Source organism: Crassostrea angulata, chromosome 1 (assembly GCF_025612915.1).
Source record: "Crassostrea angulata isolate pt1a10 chromosome 1, ASM2561291v2, whole genome shotgun sequence".
NCBI lineage: Eukaryota > Metazoa > Mollusca > Bivalvia > Ostreida > Ostreidae > Magallana > Magallana angulata.
This window is the reverse complement of record NC_069111.1, coordinates 15,088,380-15,093,406: the sequence shown is the minus strand read 5'-3', so window position 1 is coordinate 15,093,406 and position 5,027 is coordinate 15,088,380. Positions and strand designations below refer to the sequence as shown.

The 5,027-nt window shown below is 34.7% G+C and overlaps 1 pseudogene; it reads right to left on the bottom strand.

Moving 5' to 3' along the window:
* Window positions 1–2,128: 2,128 nt before the first annotated feature.
* Window positions 2,129–4,472, bottom strand: LOC128171549 (uncharacterized; annotated as a pseudogene).
* Window positions 4,473–5,027: the final 555 nt, after the last annotated feature.

Sequence of the window (5,027 nt, the reverse complement as noted above, 5' to 3'; positions counted from 1 at the left end):
CTTTTCTGAAAATAAATGTGACAAGAGATGTTTATGAAACACTTATGCCTGCCTTCCTCCCTGGGATATACATTATAGAGTACACAAGCCTTTATTATAGGCAGTATACATTATAGGCAAGATAATGGAAATGAAATTAAAATAAACTTTTTTTTATATAAAACCAACTAAAATAAAGATGTTACAAATTTATTCAAATTGCTTTCTGGGAACTACTCAGCTATTACGCAACATAACATACAGTAATATAAAAAATACACACGCAAACAAAATATTACAAACTGAATGGGGCAATAAGGCCTGCAATATCTAGGAAAAATATGTAGTAGCCGATGGCTTGAGATGTGATGTAGAAGGCCGATGGCCTGATATGTAGAAGCCGATGGCTGATGTGGAAGGCAGATGGCCTGTGTGCGTGTGTTTGTACTGATGACAAAATGAGTGAACATTGTACAATTCTTTTGGGGTATAATAACACATGGCCAATTGACCATGTGTGAAATGCAAGTAGTTACCCAAGATCAGATCAAGGTGGTGGTGGGGAGGACGGTGGTACTTTGAGTGATTACTGTTCAACTGCAAGCTACAAACAGGCTGCTGCGATAATATGATTGGCTAAGAGTAACACGTGATCCAACACAGATGATTTTGTATAAACAACATTTAATAACATTAAGGTGGCTCGACACACCAATGCATTATTTGATGGATCGATGAAGAATTCTCTTTGAGAAATGATTATTCAAAAATGAAACCTATATCGGCCTCTGATTATTTTATATGAATTTTTTTGTATTTTTTTTTATAGAAACCGGAAACATCGTTTTAGCTGCGAACAAGATATATTAGAGCTAAAAATTTGTTATCAATTAATGCACAATACAATTATCTATAAATACATATCAAAAACGGCCAGATAAACTTTGAAATATTTTTGTAAAAAAAATATTTATGAAAATGAAAAAAAAGGATTGTAGATATTTTTTAAATCTATGGATAAAAACTGCAGATAAACTGTTACTCGCATTTAACAATTGCTGTACAATTATATTTCAACAAGAAATTGAAACCAAATAGTGAAATTAAAGTATAAATGGAAAATTTTAAAATCGAACCGATCCCGATTGTAATTAAACTGATCCCGAACGAAATCACATAAAGTTAGAATGAATCAGAATTTTGCAAAAATTTCAGGTTGTCTAGCTGTAAAATGGTTTCGTCATTTACTAACTTTATAATTTATATCAATTACTTAGAAAAAAACTGCAGTTTATTTGTAAAATTTCAATTTTAAAATATTTCTGATCGGGATCAGTTTTTTTTCAATCGGGATCGGTTCAAATTTGATAAATAGCAATTTTTCCAAAATTTCGCATTGTCATTTCAATTTCTTTGTAAAATATTATTGTTTAGTAAATAGTTTATGTGACTATATGTTATTTTTAAAATTTTATCCATAGATTAAAAAGATATTAAAGAATTACAATTTTGATTTTCAGATATATTTTTTTAATTAAAAAATTAAACACTTGACCAAACGATCTTTGGCATGAATTTATTTATAATTATATTACACATTAATTGACAACAAGTATTAAGCTCTAATATATTCTGTTTGTCTGCAAAACAGTTTTTCCTATTTCACTGAAAAAATACAAAAAAATTCGTATAAAATAACCGAAAGCCGATATTGATATCTGTTTTGTGGAATCATGTTTCAAAAAAGATTCTCTATCGATCCATAAAATAAAATTTTGGTGTGTCGAGGAACCTTAAATTACATTTTATATAAAACCAACTAAAATAAAGATGTTACAAATTTATTCAAATTGCCTTCTGGGAACTACTCAGCTATTACGCAACATAACATACAGTAATATAAAAAATACACACGCAAACAAAATATTACAAACTGAATGAGGCAATAAGGCCTGCAATATCTAGAAAAGATATGTAGTAGCCGATGGCTTGAGATGTGATGTAGAAGGCCGATGGCCAGATATGTAGTAGCCGATGGCTGATGTGGAAGGCCGATGGCCTGTGTGCGTGTGTTTGTGCTGATAACAAAATGAGTGAACATTGTACAATTCTTTTGGGGTATAATAACACATGGCCAAACATTACATGGCCAAACATTACATGGCCAAACATTACAAATTTAGCAAAATAATTAAACATTGTATCCTGCAACAAATAAGTACATAGTAACTGCAGTTAAAGGATAACACCTATGCAAAGTCATTATTCTAAGCTACACATAACAATAACAAACATCGGTCCATTTCAACAATCATGAGATATTGGCAATACATATGCAAAGTAAGTAATCAATTGAAAATCAATACACCCGACTCGCATAGTTTTAGAATTTAAAGACAACATATAGCTTGTTTAGCACGCGATAAAGTTTGGTCATCGGAGCGAATGTAACTGGTATAGCAATGGGAACTCCATCTTCCCAAGGTTTTGATCAGGTGATCCTCTACCTGTCCTGCGGCCGCGGATGTAGCTGCTCCAATCCTTAATGAATGTCCCTGGATATCTCATCATCAAAACCCAGCGATTTTAGAATCTGTTTTAGTTTTGATATGAATAAATGTCTTGATAAAGGATTTCCAATCTCATCTACGAATAACGCCGAGGACACATTACGGTTGAACCAGCTTCGTCGGAACATCAAGTACTTTTTCATACACTGCACTGGACACACGGTTTGACCGAATTGAAATAAACGGATTTGTATTCCTTTTTGAAAAGGGTCGGTTTTGGATCTTCTCAGAATGAGAGTAAAAGCTGTTTCTTCAGTATCCATAACCATGTCTTCCGTACGCAGTATATTGTCGTGTTTTGTGTTGTTTATGGTAAATTCCCCACATCGGAGATAGGCGAAGAATGCTGTGGAACAAGCCGCTTGCAACATAGTATCAAGAAATACTCCGAACATTCCTCTTTTTAATGCATTATGGATTTGAACTAACACACTATATGTTATGGGTCTTCTTTTCTCCTTTGTGCACTTTTGCTTCTGAATTCCTCTCATCACTGTTTGTAACCTCACACAAGTATCTGTTGCCGAACACAACGGATTTGGCACTCCAGCCTTGATGTAATGGAATCTCACCGCCGCAAGATACAATTTGATAGTACTGTGACTCAATTTGAGCATATTGCAGCAGTGGGTAACGAAGTACATGTATATCAAGATCTGCTCAGAAATTTCTGGAGGATGATAATCCCTTGCTTCAATTCCAATGGACGATAGAAATTGACAGAATATAGTAAATCCAGTTCTATAGGTACACCTGGTATTATCATTAATGGATGCCTCGCATAACATCCTAGATTCTCTTTCTAATACAGGATTAACTCTTGTATGGATGGAACTGGGGTTGGAGTTGCTGCTGCCGCCGGAGCTGCTTCGCGGAATCGTGACATCTGGAATCGAGATAAAGAGTCAGCTATAATGTTTATTTTTCCTGGAACATGGTCACATAAAATAATGAAATTGTCAATGGCTGATATCCAAGTTAGTTTTCTAAGTAATGTCATAATCATTGGTGATTTTGATCAACGTTTTTTAATGATTTGAACAGTGGCAAGATTATCACACCAGAATTTTATCCTCATTCCCGACCACTTGTGGCCCCATAATACAGCTGCAACCACGATAGGATAAAGTTCCAGCAAAGCCATAGATAAGGGGTCATCTCCTAAATTTTGAATTTCTGACGGCCATTTTCCTAGAAACCATTAACCATCGCAGTAGCCTCCAAATCCCATAGTAGAAGAAGCATCTGTATATAAGCAAATATCAGAAGCGCTGGTCACATTTTCATCCAAAAAGAAAGACTTTCCATTCCATTGCTTTAAGAATGTCTCCCACATAACCAGATCATTTCTGCATTCTTTTGTTAAATTCACATGATGATGTAATTTCTTTACAGAATGTGCCAATGTTAGTAAATAGGAAGTAAACGATCTTCCTGCTGGTATTATGCGTGCTGCAAAGTTGAAATGGCCTAAGATACAAAGAAGCTCTCGTTTTGTACATGAACGTTTTGACTTTAAATTCACAATGAGGAAGAATAGGCGCTCAACTTTCTCTATAGGTATGCGTGCTTCCATCTTAGATGAGTCCAATATTATTCCCAAGTACTCCATCTCCTCACATGGACCTTTTGTTTTCTTCTCTGATATTGGAATTCCTAATTTATTGAACACCATTGTCAGTATCGCCATGCTTCGGAATCCTTCATCGCCTGTTGGGTCAATAGTCAAGAAATCATCTAACAAATGTAATATATGCTTAATATGGTAATTATTGTTCAAAATCCAGCAGACGGCCTGAGAAAGCATGTCAAAGATTTTTGGACTACTTCTGCATCCAAAAACTAATCTTTTGTAGAAATAATATTTATCACTCCACTTTATTCCATACCTACGTAGGGTTCCACAGATGCCGATAAAGGCAATAATTTGAAAGCATCCACAATGTCTGTCTTGCACATAAGTGAATTATCACCTAATTCCTTCAAAATATTAATAGCATCATCAATTCGAACGTACTGGAGTGAGTAATCTTCCTTATCAATAAGACTGTTGATACTGACTTCAGAAATGTGTTCGTGAGGTGATGATAGATCGACTATCAATCTATATTTCTTCGAATATTTTCCTTCCACCACACCAATCGGGCTTATACGATATATGTCACAGGGTGGCTTTTCAAACGGTCCATCTAAGGATCCCTTGTCTAATTCATTTTTGAGTAAATTGTCCACTACATCAGGATTCTTTTTAGCGGAACTTAGATTTTTGCATTCTAATGTTGTAGCTGGTAATTGGGCAATTCCTGTGTCAAATCCTCTTTCCAAACCATTGATAAAAGTACTCACAAAATCTCTATCTGGGTGGTGTTGTAATTCAAGTTTAAAGGCCAAGATGTTAATTGGCGTTACACATGTATTTCTCTTCACACAAGAATCCGTTTTTGTAGATGTATTCTCTAGTCACTGTTTCTCCATTGT